The 13,899-nt window shown below is 43.9% G+C and overlaps 1 protein-coding gene across 4 annotated transcripts in view; it reads right to left on the minus strand.

Moving 5' to 3' along the window:
* The window catches only part of TBC1D22B (TBC1 domain family member 22B), a 78,281-nt gene that overhangs the window by 22,407 nt on the left and 41,975 nt on the right, over window positions 1–13,899 (minus strand). The gene's annotated exons all lie outside the window — the stretch shown is intronic.

Raw genomic sequence — 13,899 nt, forward strand, 5'->3', positions numbered from 1 at the left:
GCGGGGTCTCTTCCCCAGCCTCTGGCCTACCTGAGTCCTGTCTTTGTTTTTTCTAAACTAAACTCATTAGAATATCTCACATCTTTTCTGATCACAAAAGTAAACTGATTGAGAAAAGGAAAATGTAAATCTTTTTGGCCATCCATCTAAAGAATTTCATAAAACAGAAACATTTTTCATCCAAAAAAGTTTTAAGAAAAGTGTCAAGGAATTCATGCAGTTACCTGTACGCAATAATTTTTAAGTGGTTCAACTGTCATAACAATGCAGGGCTAGGTATTATCTGTTTAGTACTTTCAGGCAGGTATGTGATGGCAGCAACCACGACAAGGTGCCATCACCAGCCTCAGTATGGAGAGGGCGAGGGCCCTCAGCTAATGATGGGAAAGTCAAGCCACCGCAGAGGAAGGAGAGTGAGAAGAGCTGGTCTCTCCCAGGGAGGGAGTCAGAGGAAAGACTTCTGAGGTTCCTACAGAGCAGAGACTAGAGCAGTGGTGGCGAACCTATGACACGCGTGTCAGAGGTGACACGCAAACTCATTTTTTTGGTTGATTTTTCTTTCTTAAATGGCATTTAAATATATAAAATAAATATCAAAAATATAAATCTTTGTTTTACTATGGTTGCAAATATCAAAAAATTTCTATATGTGACACGGCACCAGAATTAAGTTAGGGTTTTTCAAAATGCTGACACGCCAAGCTCAAAAGGTTCGCCATCACTGGACTAGAGGGAGGTGGCTCTGTTTCACGAAAATCATGTACCAAACTGTGTGAGAGATGTGCTATTGTAAAGACACAGAGAAGCAGCTGACCCTGGAGCCCCTCCTGATTCTGCGCCTATCAAGCAGGGTAGTGACTAAAAGCTGGACATGAACTCAGACTAACATACGGGCTCTGGGTATATACTACCAGTGTCATGACACCCTGAGTGAAATTAATTAAAAAAACAAAATACCACCAAATTTTCTCTATTTCTGTATTACTTTTACTCTTATTTAGCAAACGTGAGTGGCTGCTGGTTCACTGGGCCTCTTGGTGCTGACTGTAGGATCCAGTCCTACAACAGATATTTAGGTTGTTTACAATTTTTGTCCATATGAAATTATATGAGCCCAAACTCTGCAAGTATTCAGATCATGGGGGCAAGGAGAGCAGGTCCAGCACACACCTAACCTTCGAGGACCTGCCCAAAGATCACCCAATGGGCGGTGTGTCACTGTGGTCCCCGAGGCCAAGGTCAGCTGCTCAGAGGCTCCTCATTAGGCTCCACCATCTTGAATGTGCTGGCTACCTCAATTTCTCCTCTGTCAGCTTCTCACTTATTCTTGGGGTTGGATGAGAGTGAACGCGCAAGTGAGGAAGCACGCACACGTCCCTCGTGCCACGCGCCAGGGAGAGCAGGCGAGTTCTCAGCCCAGAGATGACAAGCCACAACTGACCTTGGAGTCCTCCCTCCTCCCTGATAGTAAATTCAGCACTAGCATCCACTGCTCTCAAGGGCCAGCTGAAAGCAGCTTGTGCCGCACTCTGACTGGTTGTCTCCAGACACACGTCCACGGCTGGGAAGAGCCTCAAACAGCCCTCAACTGCCTGTCACATGGGAAGCTGCCTCAGCTGTGAAGACAGGGCCAGCAGGCATCTTGAGGAAAGGGTTAGAGTCCCAAATAGGGTGAGCGCTAAAACATTCAGCATCAGCTCCATCCCCCCAATAGCATTAAAATAGAGAATGACATATCCTCACTGTGTGATTCAATTGATCAAGTTGAGATAGGCAAAACTGACTAAGGAAGTTACCCTTGCTGAGGCAGGTGGCGGGGGGTGGTGGTGGTATTGGGGGCGAGGGGCTAGGTGGGAACCCGAGGTGACTTCTGCATGCTGGGAATATTCCATGTCCTGATACGGGTGCTGGTTATTTATTGGAAATTTATCAAACTGTGCATGTATGATACATGTACTTTAAAATATGTATGTTATATCTCAATGTAAAGTTTACATTTAAAAACTTTTTTAATCCTCAACCCAGGACAGGCCTTTTTAAATTGATTTTAGAGATAGAGGAAGGGAGGAGACAAGGAGAGAGGAAGAGGGAGAGAAACATCGATGCAAGAGAGAAACATTGATTGGATGTCCCCCTCCCCCCGACAACCCGAGTATGCACCCAGACCAGGAATCAAACCCACGACCCCTCAGAGCACAGGATGACACTTCAAGCAACTGAGCCTCACTGGCCAGGCTAAAAGTTCACATTTAAAAAAGAAAAAGGGAATGTTCTCGTAAGGCAATAATGAAACCCCACCATTAGTTTTTCCAGTTTTATCTTTGGCATCCACACCCCATCAGGCAGGGAAGAACAGGACTGGCAGGGTGGGTACCACATGCAGAGTCGGATGTGAGTGGAGAATGAGGCCTCCCACTGACTGAGAGCTGGGGCTGCAGGATAATCCACAGCCCAGGAGCAAGACATGGCAGTATGTGGGGCATTTAATATTAACTTATTTCCTCTGAAATTTTGAGGTAACTATCAAAAATTAACTGGCTTGCCCCCTTGCCTCCTTCAGGGCTTTGCTCAAACATCCTCTTCGCAATGTGACCTGGCTCACCACTCTGTTTAAAACCTGCTCCCGTTCCACTCTTGCCAATGGAACACCTCTATCCTTTCCAGCTTCATTTTCTCCGTAGCACCATCACAATCCAACTAACACCTATTTTTCTATTTGTTGTGTTTCTGTAGGAAAGGGATTTCTTTTTACATGTAATTTACACACAGCCGACCACATATAAGTGCACAGTTCTGTTCTGACACATGTAGGCTTCAGTGCAAACATGCCCCAATCCAAAGAGAGAACGCCGCCATCCCCCAGAAGGTTTCCCGGGCCTCTCCCAGGCAGTCTCCACCCGCCAAGCACTGTTCTGGTTTCCGTTGCCACAGATCCTTTAAACTCTATGTAAGTGAAATTATACAGTGTGTACTTTCTTTGTTCAACATAATGGTTTGACGTGGTTTCTTCCATGTTGTTGCCTTTAATCAGTAGTTTGTCTTTCTTATTGCTAAGTACTTTTCCAATGTATGATTATCTGTTTTCCTGTTAACAGATATTTAGGTTGTTTACAATTTTTGTCTATATGAATAAAGTTGCTGTGAATATTGTTGTACAGCCTTTAAGGATGATAAGCTTTCCTTTTCCTTGAATAAATAACTAGAAGTAAACGGCAGATTTTTGCCTACTTTGTTTATGGGCACATCCCCAGTGCCGACAGTGCCTGGCCCAGGATAGGTGCTCAATAAAAACTTGCTGAGGAGTGGTGGCTCTCCATCGCCATCCCTCAGCCGGGAGAACTTCTGGCTAACCCGCACAGTAGAGCATTGTATGTGATTCACTGCCCTCCAGTGGCCAAGCCCAGCAAAGCCATACCAATTCCTGGATATCTTGCAAAGTTCTCACAATCTTTTCATTCTCTCATTGCTCTAGATGTGTGGAATGCATATTTGGGAGACAAAGTGAAGGCACTGGGAATATAGAGATGTTTACAAATAGTCTCTGGCCTCAAAGAATCATACAGTCGGGTGGCAGAGGGCAGGAGGGAAACATAGACAGTAGCTTGCATTGTGGGAAGCGCTACAGTGAAATGTACAGGGTTACATGGAGAGTGCCACTGGGGGTGGGGGCCGGCGGGAAGTCTCAGGACAGGCTTCCAGGAGGAAGGGGAGTCTTAAAGGAGCACAAGGATTAGCCTAACCGTGGTCAGCAAACCACGGCTCGCGAGCCACATGCGGCTCTTTGGCCCCTTGAGTGTGGCTCTTCCACAAAATACCACGTGCGGGCACGCACGTACAGTGCGATTGAAACTTTGTGGCCCATGCGCAGAAGTCGGTATTTTGTGGAAGAGCTGGTATTTTGTGGAAGAGCCACACTCAAGGGGCCAAAGAGCTGCATGAGGCTCATGAGCTGCGGTTGCCGAGCCGCAGTTTGCCCACCACTGGCCTAGGGGATAAAAGGATGGCGCAGAAGAAGGAATGATTTAAAATGTCAATGCAGGATTGCTGAGCTTCAGGGTGATGCAGGGCATTGCTCGTCCAGGGCCTAGCACAACAGCTTGACAACCTGGACATTTTCACCTGTAGATGATAGGATGCTACTGAGGGGCTTTAAGCCAGTGGTTCTCAACCTTCTGGCCCTTTAAATACAGTTCCTCATGTTGTGACCCAACCATAAAATTATTTTCGTTGTTACTTCATAACTGTCATGTTGCTACTGTTATGAATCGTAATGTAAATATCTGATATGCAGGATGGTCTTAGGCGACCCCTGTGAAAGGGTCGTTCGGCCGCCAAAGGGGTCACGACCCACAGGTTGAGAACCGCTGCTTTAAGCGGAGGGGTTACATGGGCAAGTATGTGCTTAATTGGTGTGGAAGATGGGTTTGAAGGGGATATAATTGGAGATGAGGAAACACACTTGGCCATTTCAGCAGTCCAGGCCTGACCCAGACCAGTCATAGGATAAATGGAGAGGGAAACAGCTTCCAGAAATATTGAGCACGTAAAATCGCCAAAGCTTTGTAACTTACTGGATATGAAGAGTGAGAAAAAGGAATAATCAACACTCCTTAGCATTTCTGACTTAAGAGACAGGAAATGCTGCTGAGGGGAAGGGGTGGCTGGTATGGGGAGCAGAGGAGTCAGTCAAACACCGCATCTAGGAGCCAAGGGGAGGTAAGGACTGCCAGCTGTCCACACACAACTGTCCCCCTTCCTCCTTGGTGACAGGACCCCTAAGGGCACTGGCCACCTGGGATGCAGACTGTTTTCCAGCAGCACTGCAGACAGTTACAGACATGAGACTAAGTTCGGATGAAAGAGACTTGAGCCCAAGCATCACGTACATCGGAAGTGTCCTTAAAGGGAAGGAGCAAGCCTTCCTCCCTTTCCTCCTCCACACCGGCCAGAACTCACAGCTACGCTGGGTCACGAGAAGGAAGCCACGCACTGAGAACATAGAACAAGAGAAGGGAGCCTGGACCCCTGATGTCTGCGAGCAGCGTGCAAACCCTGGACTAACCTCTTGGCTTTTAATGTGAGAGAAAGCAGCTTTTCTCTCCTGCTTAAGGTAGCCCTTCCTAGGTGGGCATCCACGACAAGGGGGACTGTCATGCAGGGAACCGGGTGCATGTGACAAGTAGGGGGGAGCCTGCCCTCGGGAGTTCCGGTGCCATTGTGCTTCTCAACACCCTGAAATGCAAATGCTCCTGTGCGGCGTCAGGCAGAGAAGAGGCGTTGCTCCACGCCGGTCCAGTTGCACCGAAAGAAATCACCAGGCTTGTCTCTTCCTTTGAAAACAGGACATGCCCTGAGCCCCTGTGTGATTTCCTCATATGTGTCACTTTAGTTGCTGTTAAGCAGCTTATTTTGGTGATGACCTCACTATCAATTACATGTTAACTTACTATGTTCAGAGCTAGATCAATAATATCGTCTAAGTCCAAAGGCTTATAGATTACAGACTAGAGGTACTCTGCAGTCTCAGGGATCATAGTCCAGAGACGGTATCTCCCCGGGGTGACCCTCTAGCACAGTCACCCTGGACCCTGACATGGGCTTATCCATAGAGGCCCCTTCTGTCTGAGAAGGAAGCTGCCTGAGGGTGAGGCTGGTATGGACAACTTCTCTATCAACTCAGAGGATGTCTGGATCTGTTCTCAACTATTTTACAGAAAACATGACACAAAGCATGAAGCAAGTTCAGGTACTAATTTATGAAAGTGACAGGGAACAGATGGGGGAGGGCGTAGGAGAGAGGCCAAATAATGTCCAGGAGGCAAGTGGGTCCCACAGCCCTACCAGGGCAGATCCTCCACGCTACAACTCGGGGAGATGGGCAGTGGGCTGAGGCTGCCAGGCTGCACAGGAGGCGGAGGGCAGCTCCCTGGCCTGATCCCTGAGCACAGCATACCCAGGCCTCCTGAATTAGGGAGCATCATATCAGAGAGGTCACAGTAAAACCTTTCCAGCGGCTGCCTCATGAGGATCCGGCACCATTAGAGAAGGGGATAAGAGAAGGATTATTACTCAGAGAAGAGAATTATTCTTGAAGGCCACAATGTTGTATCTACTCCAAGAAAAGCCTTGAGGCTGTAGAAAAATCTATATGCTTTGTTTCTTTGAAACATAATTTATATCCATCAACTGATGAGCAGATAAAGCGTGGTATAGCCACACAATGAAATATTATTGAATACTAAAAAGGAATGAAGTACTGACAATGCTAGAGTATGGATGAAACAAAAATATGCTAAGTGAACTATATTTAAATAAAGGCTCCCGAACCTTCTGGTCATCTGACTTTGGGCAAGTATTTAACCTCTCTAATCCTTAGCTGGCTTATCTATAAAACGGGGATAATAGTACCTCCTTCACAGGATTATTGTGAGGACTAAATAAAATTATTAACAAGGCTTTAGCCCACACATGGTAAGCATTCACATGTAAATAAACAGCAGCTATTATAGTTTTGTTGTCCCCCCTACAAGTAAAGATGGGTACCGACGGGAAAGGCTCATAGGTGTTCTCCATGTACTAACTGTACTGACACTCGGAGCTTAGACATCTGGAGATGGCTGCGCCAGCCTTGCTAAGACTTCTAAGTGTCCATTCCTGATGTTCGATCCCCCCTGCGTGCTCTGGAAGACTGTGTGTTTAAGAGGTGGCAGCTGCTCAGCAGAGTGTCTCACTAGATGCAAAGAATCACAGAGCTCAAGGAGCAAATCTATATATATATATATATATATATAAAAGACTAATATGCTAAGTGTCTGACCATCTGACTGGTCACTATGATACACACTGACCACCAGGGGACAGATGCTCAACACAGGAGCTACTGAGCTGCAGTGACTTGGCAACGGCGGTTCTCAGGTGATGCACCCCAAAATCGAAGAGGAGGGAGCCTGATTCCTCACGGGGCTGCATGATTCCATTTTCGGCTGTGGGTTATGTTGTTGCTGGGGCACTGTGGGCCCCAAATCTGGTTTACTGAACACTTGCGTTTGCATTCCACACCCTGTATGACAGCAACTTTGCAGAGTGCCCTCTTGTACTTCGGGACCCCTCTCGAGAGCCGGTTTTGGCCCAATCCCCACAGGCCAGCCCAAGGGACTCCACTTGTCAGAGGGATCCCGCTCACTCTGCAGACACCAGACACCGGGGAGGGGCCATGGGAGGTTGGCTTCAGGGTGTGTCCAGCCACCTTCTAATTAATTTCCTTTCAATGTGCATGAATCCATGCACTGGGTCACTAGTCTATATATATAAAACCCAAGCATGCAAATAGACCGAACGGCGGAACAACCGATCAACCAGTCACTATGACGTGTGCTGACCACCAGGGGGTGCACACGGAACATGGCAGGCGTCGGCAGCAGGCGGCAGAGTGCGGAACATGTAGGGTGGAACAACCCGCTGCTGGCGCTGGCCCCAATTGCTCTGCGCCGTTCAGTGGGTGTAAGTGGGGCTGGCGCTGTCAGCACGTGGGAATGGCGTCGGTGGGAGCAGGGCTGCCAGCAGACAGAGGACCAGGGGGCTGCAGTGGGAGGGGCTGGGCAGGCACAAGGAGGATGTGCCAAGCCCCGCCCCTGTGCCCACTGCAGCCTCGTGGCCCACAGTTCCTTTCAAGGTGCACAAATTCGTGCACAGGCCCCTAGTTAATAGATAAAGCATTAACATTGCCCGAAATGCCAAGGCCTTTTGGGATTTGTCTGTCTGTACCTTACAAAAGAGAGTAAATACTACATACTCTCTTTTCTTGAATTGCTTTTTTGTTGTTGTTAATCCTCACCAGAAAATATTTTTTCCACTGATTTTTAGAGAGAGTGGAAGGGAGGGAGGAAGGGAAAGTGGGAGGAAGAAAGAGAGAGATAAATATTGATATGAGAGAGATACATCGATTGGTTACCTCCTGTACGAGCCCCAATTGGAGTTGGGGATCGAACCGGCAACCAAGGTATGTGCCCTTGACTGGGTATCGAACCTGTGATCCTTCACTGCATGGGTTGGTGCTCTAACCACTGAGAAACTCCAGTAAAGACTGAAATATGTTTTTATTGCTCTTCAGAAAGAGAGGGGAAAGGAGAAAGAGAGGGAGAGAAACATACATTGGCTGCCTCCTGCACACCCCCTACTAGAGATCAAGCCTGCAACCCAGGCATATGTCCTCACCTGGGAATTGATCCAGGAACCTTTTGGTGCATGGGAACCAACCAACTGAGCCACACCAACCAGGGCACATGTACTCGGTTTTAAGGATAATGCCAAGAGCTGAACTTTAATCTACTAGGATACTAAATCCCTAACTTGTCCTTTAAAGACTAACTCAGAGCTTCCCCTTAGGTTTTCCTGTTGGAACTGCTGTGTAATGATTATGTTTAGAAGACACAGTCTGATAATAAAAGTAAACTAAACATTAAAAAAAATGCTAAGTGAAAGAAGCCAGACACAAAAGACCACATACAATATCATTCCATTTTTTACGAAATGTCCAGAATGGCAAATCCAGAGACACAGAGTAGGTTAGCAGTTGCCTAGGGGTAGAGGGAGATGGGGGCTTGGGGCTGATATCTCAGGGGTACAGGGTTTCTTTTTTGGGTGATATGCTAAAATTGAATGTGGTGATGGTTACACAACTCTATATGTATACTAAAAACTATTGAATTGTATATTTTAAGTGAGTGAGTTGTATGATATATGAATTACATCTCAATAAAGATGCTACCAAAAACCACCACAAAACTTAATTTATAAATTCACCACAACACCCATAAAAATTCTAAAGAGTTCCCTATCTCCTGAATTTGGCAAGTTGGTTTTAAAGTCCACCTTGAAGAAGAGCCAAGACAATTTTTTAGAAAGGGTGATGAAAGAGACTGGCCCTAGAATAATAATAAAATATATTATAAAGCTTGAAAATCCAAGCCACGAAGTACTTGCATAGAAATGGAGATAAATGGGAAAGAAATAAGTAGAACTATGTAATAAAGGAATTTATATTATATTATGAAGAGGGATTTCACATTAGTGAAGGGAAGGATGCACTATTTATAATGGTGCTGAAAAAATGAACTATCCAGTTGGAACAGTAACTTTAAATCTCAATCCCCACCACACAGGAAAATAAATTATTAATGAAATTTAAAACGCTAAATGTAAATCCAAACCCACAAGAGTGTTAAAACATAGAAGAGCATTTTTAGAATATTGGGGTGGGGAAGAAAGGACTTCCTAAGTAAGATACCAAATCCAAAAGCCATAAAGGAGGAGACATTTCCTCCTCGTCCTCCTCACGCTCTGCAATGATGGGTTTACTTGTTGGTGGCCCCACCCTTACCCCCTATTGGAAGGAAGGCACCACAGGGCAGGGCCTAAGTCTGCCATCTTAGTCACTCCTATCCCCTGGCACAGAGTAGGAGCTCAAGAAATACCTGTCAAATGGACTATATAAAAATTAGGAAATTCTATATAAGGAGATACAATACACAAAGTTAAAAAACAAATGATGATCTGGGAGGAAAACAATATTAGGTTGAACCATATAAAATTCCTGTGCAGAACAGATAAAAAAATGGTTGAATATTAGTAATTTTGTGTGGTTCAATCTAATATTTTTAAAGCACACCAGAATAAATATATCTAATCTACAAAAACCTGTTATAAAAGACTAAAAATCTAATAGAAAAAGTGGCTAAAAGATTTCAACAATCAGTTCACAAAGACACACACTAATACACATAAGATAAACAACCTCGCTGATGAGTAAGTAGAAATAAATCTGAAACATAAACCACGATATACGTTCCAGATTTGTGTAACACAATTCAACTAAGAGGCTCAGTTTTGCTAAAGATGTGAAGAAAAGTGCACTCAGCCCTAGCCAATTTGGCTCAGTGGATAGAGCATCGGCCCGCAGACTGAAGGGTCCTGGGTTTGATTTTGGTCAAGAGCATATACCTTGGTTGCAGGCTCGATCCCGACGATGCATGATGGAGGCAACCAATTAATGTGTCTTTCACACATTGATGTTTCTCTCTGTCTCTCCCTCCCTTCCACTCTCTCTAAAAATCAATGGGAAACCCAGATAGCCTGGCTCTGTGGTTGAGCATCAACCTATGCACCAGGAGCTCATGGTTCAATTCCCGGTCAGGGCATATGCCTGGGTTGCGGGCTCGATCCCCAGTGTGAGGTGTGTAGGAGGCAGCTATCAATGATTCTCTCTCATCATTGATGTTTCTATCTCTCTCTCCCTTTCCCTTCCTCTCTGAAATAAATAAACTCAATAAAAATATATTTTTAAAAATAAAAATAAAAAGTATATATATATATATATTTTTTTTAAGTTGATCATATTTATAACAAATTTACAATGACATATATACATGTTGAAAATTGCATGTTAGGCATTAATAACATTGTTTATAACAAAATGTTATCATAAATAAATTAATAATGAGGCCATTTAATAATGCAACTGGCAAAACGAAAAATTTACAAACTAAAGGTAGACGTGTGAGCACGGAGGTAAGCCATCCCTGTAAAAGTATATTTAAAAAAATAAAAATCAATGGGAAAATATCCTCAGGTGAGGATTAACAAAAAAATAAAAAAAAATAAAAATAAAAATAAAGAAAAGTGCACTCAAACATCAGTGGTTGGAATATAAACTGGTGTCAACCTTTTTGGAGTGAAATTTAGTACCTATTTGGGATGCTCTTGGGACTAGCAATTTCACTTCTAGGGACTCTCCTTCAGATAAATATAGATTTTAACTCAAAAACACAGGGAAATATGTACAAGGATATTCATTGCAATGTTATTTATAACAGCTAAAAAGTGTAGATAATTTAAATGTCCTTCTATAGAAGAATTGTTAAATAAACTACAGTAAAGCCTTATTATGAAAATAAATATAACTGCTAAAAATGATGAGGTGGGGCAGATCTATATGCACAGACTTGGAAAGGAAGCCAGGTTTGTGAATGAAAATAAGCAAGACAGAAAAATATGGATAGGTTGATCCCATTTTTCCAAATGCAACAACAAAGAAAATAGTACAAGCAGTTTATCCACACGCAGGAAAAGTTCTGGAAGAATGCACACCAATGATCACTAGTAGTAGTTATCTCTGGTGGGGGGAGGGTAATAACATTTCTAAATTGTTTTGATTTTTTAATGAGCATATACTTCTTTTTTTCTTTTTTTCTTGATTAAGGTATTACATATGTGTATGAGCATGTACTTCTCCTACAATTTTTTTTTTTAAGGCAGAGAGCAATAAGAAACGTGCTTGCTACCTGCTTTCAAGCAGAGAGTGGAGTAGAGGGAGCCATTAGGGGTCCAAGGACAAGTATCTGAAATGAGATGCCACCGAGTCATAGAAAGAGCACAGGTATTGAGGTCAAAAGACCTGGGTTTGAGTTCTAAAAGCTCATTAAATCTCTGAACTTTGGATTTCCCACCTGTAAAATGGGCTGATACACCTACCTTAAAGATATATTGGATCCTGGCTGGGTGGCTCAGTTGGTTGGAATATTGTCCTGTACACCAAAATGTTATGGGTTTGATACCGCTTGGGGCACATATGGGAGGCAACTGATCAATGTTTCCCTTTTACATCAATGTCCTACTCTCTCCCCCCCTCCCTTTCTCTCTAAAAATCAATAAGAAATAACAACAACAACAAAAGGAAGATATTGATTTTTAAAAAGAGAGAGACTGGGACCTAGTAGATGAAATCAGGTATGTCAAAGTACTTTGCAAATGGTAAAGTGCTTTAAAAATCAGGGTGACATTCCTGGTTGGTAATGGCAAAGCCCCTCCCTAGGTATGGAAACTGGAAAAACAAGGGCTAACACTAGAGAATCCTAAGGGAAAGAGAGACAGATGGGAACAGATGAGATGTATCAACCAACTAGAATGTGTGGACCAGATTTGGACTCTAATTCAAACTGTTAAATATATTTATGAGAATCAGGAAAATTTAAATACTGTTGTCTATGAGATTATATTAAGGAGTTATTATTACTTTTTAGATGTAATAATTGCATTATGGCTGTGGGTTTCTTTCATTATTATGTTCTAGAGATACATATGAAAATATTTATGGATGAAATATGATGCTTGATATTGAGATCAGCTCCCAAATAATTCACAAAGCTGAGGGGATGGAGAATGAACAGAGGTACAGATGATACAAGACGGGCTGTTGAAGTTGGGTAATAATTACATGGGGATTTGCACATTATTTTACCTACTTTTACATATGCTTAAAAAATAACATAGCTAAAATGTTTGTAAAAAATGAATGGGCCCCACCTTCCTAGGTCTAGGAGAAGCGAATCGGAAGTGTGCAGCAGAGGCGGAACAGCTACAGAAGGCTTCCACAGAAGCCCATGCACTGCATAAACACGGTGGGTCAGCAGGGGGCGCTGACAAGCCAAATACCAAGATCAGAATGCAGTCCTATCAAAGAATTGCAAGCAGCAACCAAAAAAATCCCATCAGTTGCATTGCTCTTAAAAAATTAAACACGCAGAATTAAGATACTTCCAATAGCTGACCTATTAATGTGAAGGGAAAATGAAAAGTCCTCTAGCAAAAGCTTTATTGAAACACTTCTGGTGGCTAAATTTTACTAGTCACGCTTCTGCTTAGGATCACCTGACAGAGTGGCAAGAGTGACCTTCCACTCTGACGCCAGTTCTGCCCTGGTTGCTGCTAATTCAGGGGAACCAGAATGATGTCATTCTGCTGTCATACTTTTTAAAAACTATTTATTAAATTGACTGGGGTGACAATCGTCAACATGAACATATAGGTTTCATGTGTGGATTTCTATGTTATAAGATCTGTATATTGTACCATGTGCCACCACCCAAAGTCAAATCTTCTCCTGTCACCTCATATTAGGACTCCCTTTACCCCATACCCCCTTCCTTCTGGCAACCACCATTCTGCTGTTTGTGTTCGTAAGTTTCAGTTTTGTTTGTTTTTTCCCCTGAAGTTTCAGTTTATATTCCACATGAGTGAAATCATATGGTTCTTAGCTTTTCCTGTCTGACCTTTTTCACTCATGTTGTCTTACAAAACACCATCCCTCTAAGTCCCTTCAGAAAACCTGAATAGGACAAATCAAGTGAGACATTTCTTAGCCCCTCCCATGTCAAGGGTCTCCACTCTAGTCCACTTCTCATCACCCTACTGGCCCCTACAACGGTCTCCTCCAAAACCCACAATTACCCATCCCCTTATTCCAAGTCTAAAAAAACAAAGTTCTAGTCCTAGCTCTGCCACAAACAAATAAGAAAGCAGGGAATCTTACAACCCATCTGTGAGGTGAGCAGATTGGATGGATGGTTTTCTAAGAACCTTTTCAATGTCCTGATCCCCAATGAGCTTCTCTCTAACTAAAAGAACAAAGCATCAGGCCATGACAGATGGGTTTTCCTTTGAACCTCTAAGCACAAGTGACTAAGGAACCAAAAAGAGAGGAGCAACCTCAAATCCTTTCAAGACTGTGCCTCATTTAGGCCTGGCCAGGGGGGAGGCTTGGGCTGCAAGTAAACCTGACTGCCACCGTGACATCTAATCACTCTACCCAAAGTGACAGGAGTCCAGTGGGGCCAGAGGTGGAGAAGGGAAGAAATCAAGGTGTGGTGCTCGCCTCAGTCCATTCCATTACCTCAGTGTGAGCTGGATTCTGGTGCTACAACCTTTCCCCTCGATGTGGACCCTACGTGTCCACATCCCGCTACTGAAAAATAGCATGTGGCCCTAGCTAGTTTGGCTCAGTGGATAGAGTGTCGGCCTGTGAACTGAAGGGTCCTGGGTTCGATTCTGGTCAAGGGCACGTGC

This window comes from Myotis myotis, unplaced genomic scaffold (genome assembly GCF_014108235.1).
Source record: "Myotis myotis isolate mMyoMyo1 unplaced genomic scaffold, mMyoMyo1.p scaffold_m19_p_7, whole genome shotgun sequence".
NCBI lineage: Eukaryota > Metazoa > Chordata > Mammalia > Chiroptera > Vespertilionidae > Myotis > Myotis myotis.